Source organism: Urocampus carinirostris, chromosome 5 (genome assembly GCF_059441175.1).
Source record: "Urocampus carinirostris isolate Australia breed hairy pipefish chromosome 5, RoL_Ucar_1.0, whole genome shotgun sequence".
NCBI lineage: Eukaryota > Metazoa > Chordata > Actinopteri > Syngnathiformes > Syngnathidae > Urocampus > Urocampus carinirostris.
Genome location: NC_142353.1, coordinates 47,328,788 through 47,341,586, shown reverse-complemented (window position 1 = coordinate 47,341,586; position 12,799 = coordinate 47,328,788). Strand labels below are relative to the sequence as shown.

Here is a 12,799-nt window from a genome sequence, read left to right as displayed (position 1 = left end):
GGATTATGACCTGTTTTGATCTCGACCACGTCTGCTCTCCCGTCCCGGATTACGACCTGTTTTGATCTCACCAACGTCTGTTCTTCTGTCCCAAATAACGATCCATTTTTTATCTGGACCACGTCTACTCTCCTCTCCTTTCGACTTGTTGCTGATCCCGACCACGTTTTTGCTTTCCTGTCCCGGCTATCGACCGTTTTTTCCGTCCTTTTACTCGGTTTATTGAGTTCATTTTCAGAGGAAAAAATGGCAAAGGGATAGTGTGTAATGTTTGACCAAGCCCTTTTTCGTCTGTCCCGTTTTTTTTGCTTCTGTTTTGATCTCAACCACGTCTGCTCTACCGTCCCGAATTACGACCTGTTTTGATCTCGACCACGTCTGCTCTCCCATCCCGAATTATGACCTGATGATTAAAGTCTCTCTCTCTTTCTCTTTGTCTCTTTCCTCCTCTCTTCCTCTCTTTCTCTCTCTATCTCTTTCTCTCTCTTTCTCTCTTCATATCTTCCTCTTTCTCTCTCTCTATCTCCCTCTCTTTTTCTCTTTCTCTTTCTATCTTTCTTCCTCTCTTTCTCTCTCTCTATCTCTCTCTCTTTCTCTATTTTTCTCTTTGTTTTTCTCTCTCTCTCTTTCTCTCATCACAAAGTCATAGTATTGGGTCCTAAATAGTTCAACCATAACCACTGTAGAACATACTCTCACTGTTATACACCCGAGACTCCACCGCTATGCCGAAAGAGACAGTCGTCAAGTGAAACTGGGGTGCAGGTAGGAATCAAATGGACTGAACCATTTCAAGGCAATGGAGTATTTCCAACGTTGTTTGACCCGTTTTTATTTATTTTTAAGCGTTTTTGGTCATTTTTCAGCCTATCCAGCTATGATTTTTGGGTGTGCTCCGGTTGAATTTGATGGTCTTTGAGCACCCTCCCAAAACGGGCTGAGATCCATTCCACTTTTCACCTCAATTGCTCATTTTACAAGATGTTCGAATAAAAGGTCGCACTCGAGATTGCGGGGGCGCCTCTTCAACACAATCCGACGCACATACAAAGGAAGTGGTCTTCAGCGGGCAGCTAATGACCGCTGGGGGCCCCTCTCGCCCGCCCGGGGTCCCTATTCACGGAGTGGGCGTGGACCCTTTTTGAAAAAGAGAGAGAAAAAAAACCCACCCGTGTCCCGCTGCGATGCCACGAGCACACGCTGCGCCACACGCGCACGCACCGAGACGCGCACGCAGCATTATTAGGCGTTTCTCGCAGTCCACGGCACAACGACGCCACCAGAACTTCTCCTCCAAACGCTCACGAAACTCCTGCAAGTCTCCGGATTTATCGCTCTAGATTTTTTTCTCCCCTCCCTGTTTTTCGTTGCCCCCTCCTCCCGGTTTCCTGTTACAAAGCGTCGGCGGGGAGTTGCGCGCACGGCTTCAGTTCCTCCGTCGAAAACTACCGGATCGCCAGCGCTGAGGATTTCGGACATTTTTGGGACAAAAAACCGAAGAGGAGACGTGGTGACGTTGACGAGGATGTGGGATGATTTATAAGTGAAGACAGAAATCCGTTATCACGGGAGGAAAGCACGGAAATCTCTTGGCTTCTTGCGCATAGCATCGCCGTTATCACCCGAGGAGTAAAGACGAGTCATCAGGTAAGTTTTCGCTTATCTATCGGTTTGCGGGGGTTTGGTTTTTTCGCAACTTTTCCATTCCGTGCGCAGTGTAAACAAAGCGCACTGCGGGCAGTGGCAGTTGGAAGGGGATCAACTCAGAAGCCGACATCACTTGGAAATGTGTCGTTTTCCCTGGCGCCCTTCCATTTTTTTCTCTATTTATTTTAAAGGGGATGTGAATCGTTACGGTTTTCAACTTTCGGGGTGCTTTTTTCCAAGCGCGTGTGTTGATAGCAACAGTTTTCAGCCACAGAACTGCTTCTTATCGGTCCTGGAGCGTTACTGGGAAACGGGAATTAGTTACCGTTACTAGTTACTTCTTTTCATACCTCCGTGTCCTTACTGACTGTCGTATTTTCCCTTACAAAATACAAAATCATCTTTTTTTTTCAAACGTGTTTATTGATGTCGTTTAACATAGTATATTGTACATGTGTTTTCTTATATCAGGGGTGTCAAACTCATTTTAGCTCGGGGGCCACACAATAGAACAAAGATTCTGTCGGGGGCCAGACTAGTAGATTAAAGAGAAAGAAAAAGAGAGATAGAGAAATAAGAGAAAGAGAGAGGGAAAAGGAGAGAGAGGCCGGGACAAATAGAGAGAGAGAGAAACAAAAAAGATAAAAAGAGAAGAACTTGAGAGAGGGCGAAAGAAAGGGAGAGGAAGAAAGAAATCCAGAGAAATAGAAAGACAGAAGGATAGAAAAGACAAATGAAAGTGCGAAGGGTAGGAAGAGAGAAAGAGAAAAGAGAGAAAAGGAAGACACGGAGAGTGAAAGAGACAGTGGGAGAAAAGGGATGGAAAAGAGAGAGAGAGAGAGAGAGAGAGAGAGAGAGAGAGAGAGAGAGAGAGAGAGAGAGAGAGAGAGAGAAATACAAGTACAGTGTCTTTTTGAGAGGCACCTGGCTTTGGCAACATCAAGTTGACACATTTCAACCTGCCGCTTGTTCTTCTCTTGTGCTTCTCTGAGTGTTGTCTCGCGGGCCGGATTCGATCCCTTAGCGGGCCTGATCTGGCCCGCGAGCCGCCTCTTTGACACCTGTGTCTTATATCTTCTTGGCTCATACCTCACTGTGAATGTGTAAAACTGGAGTGTCATGCCCAATTTCTTTGTCACAATATGTAACCCATTTTGTAACAATGACAATAAAGGTATATTCTATTCTATCATATATATTGTTAATTAATATTTTGTTGTGAGATACTGAGTTGCTCGACATGAATGAGGTTTATTATAAAAAGGTTAAAAAATGGAGTTGCTTGGACGTTCATTGTAGAAGGAAAATTACATCTAAATAGAATTAAGTAGAATTTTCTTATTCAAATTATTCATTCATTTTCTGCATTCAATTATTGTCTCCTTTTATACTTCTTTTTTTTCTTAACTTCTTTATACAACATCTCATCTCATTAGCCGTACCGCTTATCCTCATTAGGGTCGCGGGGGTGCTGGAGCCCGTGCCAGCCATCTCCGGGCAGTGGGCAGGGGACACCCTGAACTGGTTGCCAGCCAATCGCAGGGCACACAGGGACAGACAACTCACTCGCTCAGTCACACCTAGGGACAATTTGGACCGGCCAATCCACCTGCATGTTTTTGGAATGTGGGAGGAAACCAAGCACGGGGAGAACATACAAACTCCCCACAGGAAGTCTGGAGCTGGATTTGAACCCACGACAGGTTCCCATGACATGAACTGTGGCGCACAAGCGCTAACCACTGCGCTGCCGTTCTCTATACAACATAATAATTGGTAATATAATGCATCAAAGCGAGTGAGTCGTTGGAGAGCCGGCTCTCTTGAATGAGTTGAGCCGAAAAAGCCGGTCCTCTAAAAAGAGACGGACTTCCTCTCACGACACAACTACCACAGAATGATGCATGATGGGAAATCCCCAGGCGGCAGACGCATGCGCACAGTAGCATCAAACCGCTCGTTTCGTTTGCAACGGAAAAAAAACGATACCGAGATAGAGGCTACCGCGGCCAACTCGTTTGACTCGATCGATTTGCCGTTTGGTGATCGTCGGTGTATACTGGATGGTAGCCATCATTTTCGTTTTTCCATACAGATTTTCTTGTACGTCGTACACGTCTCAAAATGCATATTAAACGTACTTTGTACGGCATAAATGTATGCTTGACAGGTATGCATTTCACACCTAGGCCTTTAGTAGTGCTACGTTTCAAACAATCCGACCTTTGAAAATGATTCCATGGCTATAAAACATTTACTGCTGCTACAACGGTGACAGATATAAAACAAGCCTTAATCGTAAAATTGCTGAAATTTCGGAATATAGACACTTTTAACTCGCCGGGAATCCTTTTATTATGCACAAAAATCATCGTCCTTTTTTCAAGAATATTTCATTTACTTTGTCATACAGATTCTCTGTGTGTTTTCTGTTGTATTTCTAGCATGGGTCTATTATCACGACAACCCTGTATGTAACATCCCACATGCCGACATTTCTTGTCTAAATACCATGTAAATTATAACTATAGCCTTATCCCCCTTGTCTTATAACATTATCTTCTCTGTTCCTCTATCTTCTTGCTCATACCTCACTATGAATGTGTAAAACTGGAGTGTCATGCCCAATTTCGTTGTCACAATATGTTAGCCCATTTGTAACAATGACAATAAAGGTATATTCTATTCTATTCTATTCTATTCGATTTAGGGCTGAAAATGTCCGTTCCACAGATATAGTGGACGCGGAGATATTTTTCTTCACATTTTCGTTGTAATACTCCGTTACCGCCCCCTAGCCAATCATAGTTTGTGAAACTGCAGACGTTTCCTTGGACTTTTTAGGCTCTGGCTCCGCCAACTCGGAATCTGATTGGCTAAACAAAACAACCTTTTTAGCGTCACTTATTTTATGCCTTAGGGCCTTCAGTGTTGATTGAGAAACCTTCTCTCTCTCTCCTTTTTCTCTCTCTCTCACTTTCTCTCTTCCTCTCTTTCCTTTTCCCACCCTCTCCCGTCTGTTCCCGTCGACCTGTTTTTGATCCTGATCACGTCTACTCTACCGTCGGGTTTTCGAACCGTTTCTAACCCCGACCACGTTTTTCCTCTCCTGTCTCGGCTATCGACCTGTTTTGATACTAAACGCGTCTACTCTCCCGTCCCGGCTTTCGACCTCTTTTTGTCCCCGACCACGTCTACTCTCCTTTCCTGGCTTACGACTCACTTCCGACCCCGACCACGTTTTTGCTCCCCTGTCCCGGCTGACCCGTATTACCGTTCCCGACACTGTCCGCCAATCCTTGAAAACACATTAAAATTCAAGCATTTTCAAGGATTTCAAGCACCTGAAACTTTTTAACGGGGGTTGAAAACGAATGACAGACGTCTCACTCGGGCGACATAAAAAGGGTCTAGGTCTAGTCGGGAGCAGATGGCCGATTGTGGTCAGCTGGTAAGAAACGAGCGTCCATCCGACCGTTCGTACGTTATGCAGAAGTGCAGACACTTTGAGGTTCCCCGCTAGGCTTCATCTAAAGGTTCATGGAAGCATCTTCCAGCGTCTACTCTCTTTTCCTGGCTTACGACTCACTTCTGACCCCGACCACGTTTTTGCTCCCCTGTCCCGGCGACTGACCCGTTTTTCCGTTTCCGATACCGCCATCGCTCGCCACGGAAGATCCACTACCTGCTTCCTGCCTCCAGCAATCACAGGCTCGTGGGCGCAACCCTTTCTCTCTCTTCCGATAAAACGTGTGAGAAACGCCGCGCGAGTGGGTTCTGTTTCCGTTCCGGTCCTGACAATTCCTACGATTTTTCACTTCAGCGTCCCAACGTCAGCTTAAATCTTACCCCGGTGAGACCTGAATTTAACGACCTGTTGCGCCCGTGCGGGGTTTTTACCGAAACGAGAAAAGTAATAGCTTTGCTCCGACGATTATTGTAATTAGTGGAGGCCGGCGTCCACTCACACACTGCGAGGGGCCATTTTTTTTTTTTTAAGGGAGAAAAAGTGGAAGGGGACTTGGGGGGGGTGGGGTTCTTTAACAAGCTGAATGGTGCCAGTGCCTGTTAACTAAACAGACATGTGGGTGGGGGCGGCGTGGTGGAGAGAGAAGTGTGTGTTAATGAGATACAAGAGGAAGCCTGTCTTAATTTTACGACCTTTTTAATTTACGATATACTTCCTGTGCAATATAAGTCACATGATGTGCCTGATGGGATTTCATTGGTTTCCATATATTTGGAAAAATTGAAAGCATAAGTGTATATTTTTGGCATATGTTGATATTGTCTGTACGTGGATTGAGAAATTAGGGAAAAAACACTGGACCGTGTGTACAGTAAGATCAAACGTCTAGTTGGATCCGGCCATCTCTGTCTGTCCCTCACCCCCTCATACACCCTCCTCCGGAGGAAAACAAAGCCTGTGCAATTAAGGACAGTACAAACATCTTTTTTGTTTCTTTATCTCTTTGTTTTCTTTATCCTCACTGTAAAATGTGGAACTGGAGTGCCACGTCCAATTTCGTTGTCACAATATATTCAACCCATGTTGTAACAATGACAATAAAGGTATATTCTACTCTATTTTAAACCATGATGGGGGCGACATTAGACATAGTGCTCCAGGATAAACGTCTAATACAGTCTTGTTCCACGGACAGACTGAGGAGATCATTTCTTCCTCATGCCATGAGGCTCTTGAACTCCACCCGGGGGAGTAAAATCCCACATTAAACCCCACCCCCACATTTGCATATTACGCTATTTTTATTACAATGTGTATTTTACATAGCACTATTTTAATACTCTATAGCAAAACGTTATATTGGGTATTTTTGTATTATATTTATTTTATTTTATTATTATTTTTTTCAACACAAGGATACTGCTGGAAGTGTGAATTTCCCGATGGGGATGAATAAAGTATCTATCCATCTATCTCTCTATCTATTTATCTCTCTATCTCTATCCATCTATCTATCTCTATCTCTATCTATATATCTATCTCTATCTATATAACTATCTCTATCTATCTATATCCATCTATCTATAAGACTTTAAAAAGAAGAAGAAAATAAATAGGATAAATTTGCAAAGAAGGCAGCACGGCGGTGCAGTGGTTAACGTGTGTGCAGCACAGTTCTGAGGTCATGAGATCAAACCCTCCTTTGTGGAGTTTGCATGTTCTCCCTGTGCATGTGTGGGTTTCCTCCCACATCTCCCCAAAAAACATGCATGTCAGGTTAATTGGCCGGTCCAAATTGCGGAGGCCCGGGCTTCACTTCCAGTTACTGCTGCCTCCCTGTTCGTAGTTTGCATGTTCTCCCCATGCCTGCTTGGGTTTCCCTCCCACATTCCCCAAAACATGAATGTCAGGTTAAATGGCCGGTCCAAATTGTCCCTAGGTGTGAATGAGCGAGCGAATCGTCTGTCCCTGTTTGCCCTGCGACCAGTTGGGGGTGTCCCCTGCCCACTACCCGAAGCTAGCTAGGATGGGCTCCTGCACCCCCGCGACCCTACTGAGGATAAGCAGTGCAAATGATAAATGGATGGAGTAAGCCCTTTAACACTGAATAAACGTAACCGTTCCCTAAATGCAGGTCAGCGGTTACTTATCTATGCAAATGACTTTTTTAATCGGTCCCAGTTCATAAATCATCTGATTCGTTTTAGACGGGGAAGCGTTTTCCGCATGATTCCCATTTCGGCAAGAAAAACATCCGGTTTTATTTTCAGCCCGTATAAGAAAAGACACAGACAGGTAGCTCTTGGCCCCAGATGTTAATGACTTCATTGAAGTCTCCTGCCGAATGGAGATATTCATTGTGGGACAGACAATGGTCTCCACATCCTGGCGGTCAGCCTCCTTCCCATGATGCCTCTTTCGTCCTCTCTCGCGCTTCCTCTCACGCATAAAGCCCATATGCGACACAAACATGGAAGCGGGCATGCTTGGAAAAACTGCAATATAATTGGGTAGGGTTACTTTAACTGGATTACTTTCAGTGACTTTTGGATTACTTTAATATCAAATATGCTAATAAAAGACAAAATAAACTAAATATGAATAAAATGACTAAATTGGGGAGTAACGGAATACATGGAACGGCAAAACTGATGTTGGCAAGCTGTTTGGATTTATTTTCATTTTGTTTCTGTCGCATTTTATTTATTTATTGTTAGTTTTGCCGGAGATCAAAGCCAGGAGGGAAAGCTTACCACGTGTTGTGAGTCATCATTTTAAATCTTAAATCAGCTAGATAGCTAGCTTAAAAGGAGGCCAAATTTCAGCTTGATAACGAGTTAAAAAGATAACATGTCAGCTGGACGGCATGCAGAGAAATGTAAAAAGCTAGCTAGTTTGCTAAATTGCTAAAAAAAACGTAGCTTGATAGTTAGCTAAGAAGAGAAACAGTTAAACAAAACTAAAAGGGAGCTAGACAGCCAACTAAAGGAGCCAACTAAACAGCCAAAGAGAAAGCTAACAATAGCTAGCTAAAAAGGACAAAATTTAGCTTGAGAATGAGTAAAAAAGATAACATGTCAGCTGGATAGCATGCAGAGAAATGTAAAAAGCTAGCTAGATAGTTTGCTAAATTGATTAAAAAAGTAGCTTGATAGTTGGCTAGAAAGAGAAACAGGTAAACAAAACTAAAAGGGAGCTTGACAGCCAACTAAAGGAGCCAACTAAATAGCCAAAGAGAAAGCTAACAATAGCTAGCTAAAAAGGACAAAATTTAGCTTGAGAATGAGTAAAAAAGATAACATGTCAGCTGGATAGCATGCAGAGAAATGTAAAAAGCTAGCTAGATAGTTTGCTAAATTGCTAAAAAAAAAACGTAGCTTGATAGTAAGCTAGAAAGAGAAACAGGTAAACAAAACTAAAAGGGAGCTAGACAGCCAACTAAATAGCCAAAGAGAAAGCTAACAATAGCTAGCTAAAAAGGACAAAATTTAGCTTGAGAATGAGTAAAAAAAAGATAACATGTCAGCTGGACAGCATGCAGAGAAATGTAAAAAGCTAGCTAGATAGTTTGCTAAATTGCTAAAAAAAACATAGCTTGATAGTTAGCTAGAAAGAGAAACAGTTAAACGAAACTAAAAGGGAGCTAGACAGCCAACTAAAGGAGCCAACTAAATAGCCAAAGAGAAAGCTAAAAATAGCTAGATAGCTAGCTTAAAAGGAGTGCAAAATTTAGCTTGATAACAACTAAAAAAGATAACATGTCAGAGAAATGTAAAAAGCTAGCTAGATAGTTTGCTAAATTGCTAAAAAAACGTAGCTTGATAGTTAGCTAAGAATTGAAACAGTTAAACAGAACTAAAAGGGAGCTAGATAGCCAACTAAAGGAGCCAACTAAATAGCCAAAGAGAAAGCTAACAATAACTAGCTAAAAAGGACCAAATTTAGCTTTATGATGAGTAAAAAAGATAACATGTCAGCTGGATAGCATGCAAAGAAATCTAAAAAGCTAGCTAGATAGCTTGCTAAATAGCTGAAAAAGTAGCTTGATAGTTAGCTAGCAAGGTAAAAATGGAGCTAGACAGCTAACTGGAAGAGCCAACTCATTAGCCAAAGAGTAATCTTAAATTCGCTAGATTGCTATCTTAAAAGAAGGCCAAAATTTAGCTTGATAACGAGTAAAAAAGATAGCATGTCAGCCGGAGCTCGACAGCCAAGTAAAGGAGCCAACTAAATACCCAAAGATAAAGCTAAAAATAGCTAGATAGCTAGCTAAAAAGAACGCCAAAATTTAGCTTGATAACGAGTAAAAAAAAGAAATACAAAGAAACTTAAAAAGCTAGCCAGATAGTTTGCTAAATTGCTAAAAAGGTAGGGAAATTGTTCGCTACTGTGCTAAAAGATAGCTAACTAAAAAAAACTGCATGTTTTTACTCAATATGCTTCATAAAACCCATAAATTGGAATTAGTTTGTTGTATATTCTGTAAAAGAAATCAATAAAACGATGAATAATTACATTCAATGTATGATTTTCGTCCTATTCTCTTAATTGCTTATTATTGATTCTGGAATTTAGTCATTTGAACTTCTGTAATAACAACTTATGTTATGACTACGTTGTAACTATGATATTACCAGGTTAATAATTGAAAAGATGGGGTTAAATAGACTCAGTTGACCAATAAAACATCTTTTTACTGGAAAATTTCAATGACGTGCCACTGATTAGCTATTTTCACAACAGGTCAAGTGTCCATAGGGGGTATCACGTTAAAGACCTTTAGACACAATTTGAAATATATTGGTAATACAAATCAGTTATCACTTTCAGATTTTTCAGTTCACAAAAATATTGTACATTATACAAAATAATATTGCTGAAATATTAGTCTATATATTCGTGCAGTTTTGATCATCACAGTTAATTGGTTAGTTATTACTTCAGATTTTTCAGTTCATATATTCTTCGTGGTTTGCTGTCCCGTCACAGTTGTAATGCCTTCTCAAGGTCCAATCCATTATCACCCTCCCTCATAGCGTCACCAGGAATATAATTGAGTCCATTTTGGCAGAAAAGTCCTTTTCTTGCTCGGAGTATTCTTTTGTTTATTTTCTTCCGTCGAATCGTTGGCTTCAACACACGTGTTTTCCTTGCCTACGCGATCTTCCGAAGAATTTCTCCGCCGTTATGTCGTGCCGGAATTATTGCCGTTGTTACCACTTACTGTATTATGTTTCGACTTATTATCGTCACTGAAGAAATGACCAATTTTGTGTTGATTTTCACGTTAAATCGACAACAAGTACCACAACAATGACGTCATCTCGAAGCAACGAGATCTCGTTTGCAGAGGTCGGCGTGCGGACGAAAGCTCGAACCGCGAGACCAAAACAACAATGGCAGATCTGCCTGACGAAAAGTTTGGAGTGCGGTAAATCTTTGTTTTAAAAAAAAAAGTAATCGGGTAATAATGACAATTTTGTGTCCAAAAAGTTGCGTCCCGGGGACGCATGTTGACTTGACACAATGCGTCCCCAGCAAAAATGATGCGTCTAGGACGCAGGGACGCGGACAAACCAGATATACTGTAGTATACGGCAAAATTTGACAGATATGAAATTTCTATCCGGTCAATCAATTTCAAATAAATGAAATGAAGTGATCTGCATTTATATAGCGCTTTACAGTGTGCTTCACATTTCCCAATAGCGGCCTTGTATTGCAGCCATGTAAGACGCTAACCTGCTTATTGGGAGTATGAGGGGTTCAGTGTCTTACCCAAGGACACTTCGACATGTAACACGGCCGAGCCGGCATTCGAACTGGGATCCCTTGATCCCAAGACGAGCGCTCTACCTCCTGAGCTACTGCCGCCCCACAATAGACAAACTACAACAGGTCTATTGACTGGTTTGCCAGATGCACATCCATTCTATTTCCCGTCGGAGTACGCTAGCCAAAATGTGTGTTTAGACACCAGAGGGTCAACATTGCATCATGTCCCCTGCATCGTGCCAGATGTCCTCGGCCAACTCTGAGTTTAATTGTCATTAACGTGTCACATGCATCGCGTCAACGCGACAGATAGCGCGGCCACATGGCGAGCAGCTGTATGCGCGGCAGTCTCCTGTGATGACAGGATCGCTTTAGGTTATGTAACTTAGTAGACCATCGGACACCTCGCATACACACCAGGACATCAGTCCTCACTTAGGGGTCTCATCTCATCTCATCAGCTACACCGCTTATCCTCAGTAGGGTCGCAGGGGTGCTGGAGCCCATCCCAGTAATCATCGGGCAGTGGGCAGGGGACACCCTGAACTGGTTGCCAGCCAATCGCAGGGCACACTGGGACAGACAACAATAGATACTTTATTCATCCCCGCAGGGAAATTCACACCAAATATTCGATCTTTATATTGCCCGATGCGTGTTCGGCACGGCGTGACACCGATGCCACTTTCGATAGCGCGACCCGAGTCACGCTAGCGTGCTCGCGTTAGCGTAGCGAGGTCTGGTTCAAGTTAGGCCAGATGCAAGGTCTGCAGAGTCGAACAGATGGGTTGTGTGCATGTCAAGGTCTGAGTGTGTTTAGGTGTGTAGATGTGTGAAAGCCGTAGGGTAACAACAGGAGGCGAGGCTGGACAGGAACGGAAACGCGAGCAGTTTCTGCTCATGGTATTTGTGTACATGAGCGTGCTAACGGTATTAGCGCCATTGATGAATTCGTTATGACGATGCCCGTCCTCTTCCGATCGATGAAAACATAAAATGGAACATTTTACCGAGTATGACGAATGTGTTGTTTATAAATAGCTAAAAAAAACGTAGCTTGATAGTTACCTGAAAAGAGAAGCAGGTAAACAAAACTAAAATGGAGCTAGACAGCCAAATGAAGGAGCCAACTAAATAGCTAAAGAGAAAGCTAAAATTTGCTAGATAGCTAGCTAAAAAGAAGGCAAAATTTAGCTTGATAACGAGTAAAAAAGAAATACAAAGAAACTTGATAGGGCAGCACAATTTTGGAAAAAAAAACATGATTTTTCATACTTGTATTGCGATTTTGACGTTATATTCTATTTTAAAATACGAACGCGTTTTTGGGGTAGTTTTCTTTTTTATGAAAACTTTGTTACGACAAGAACGGAAGTAGGACCCAGATGCGTAAAGTTAATCACAAGTTTAGTGAGATATAGAGGAAAGGCAGCGCCTGTGATCCAGTGCTCGCTGGATCACAGAATCAGAAAGTGGATCTTCCGTAGCGGGAGATCGTAGTGTAGTAGACGGAAAAAACAGGTCGTTAGCCGGGACGGGAGATCAAAACGTGGTCGGGGTCAAAAAACAGGTCGGACGGGTGGAAACTGGGTGACAAAACAGGACCGACGGGAGTCAGAGTCAAAAATCCTTGCCTTGTGAAAACATAGGTTCACTGACGGACTGACAACAGGCGGGTGAAAGGACGGAGCTTAAGTAGGACGGGGAACCAATCAGGAAGCCAGCAGCGGCTGGTGCCAAATGAGCAGGTACAGGTGAAATTAATCAGTCATCATGACAAACTTGCCTGTGATTGGCCGGTACTGTTAAAACCCACACTGTGACAATTCTCGTTTGCTAAGCACTCTATCACTCACAAACGCTACTCTAAATGACTGTTACTCTACACCGCAGTGTCTTGCGATTACA

General features: G+C 42.7%; 1 protein-coding gene across 1 annotated transcript in view; it reads left to right on the top strand.

The window, feature by feature from the left end:
• The first annotated feature begins 1,225 nt into the window (after window positions 1-1,225).
• The window catches only part of sema4c (sema domain, immunoglobulin domain (Ig), transmembrane domain (TM) and short cytoplasmic domain, (semaphorin) 4C), a 226,655-nt gene continuing 215,081 nt past the window's right edge, over window positions 1,226-12,799 (top strand). The window contains exon 1 of the mRNA XM_088337030.1: window positions 1,226-1,647. The gene's annotated coding sequence lies outside the window, so the exon portion shown is untranslated. The remainder of the gene's footprint in view (window positions 1,648-12,799) is intronic.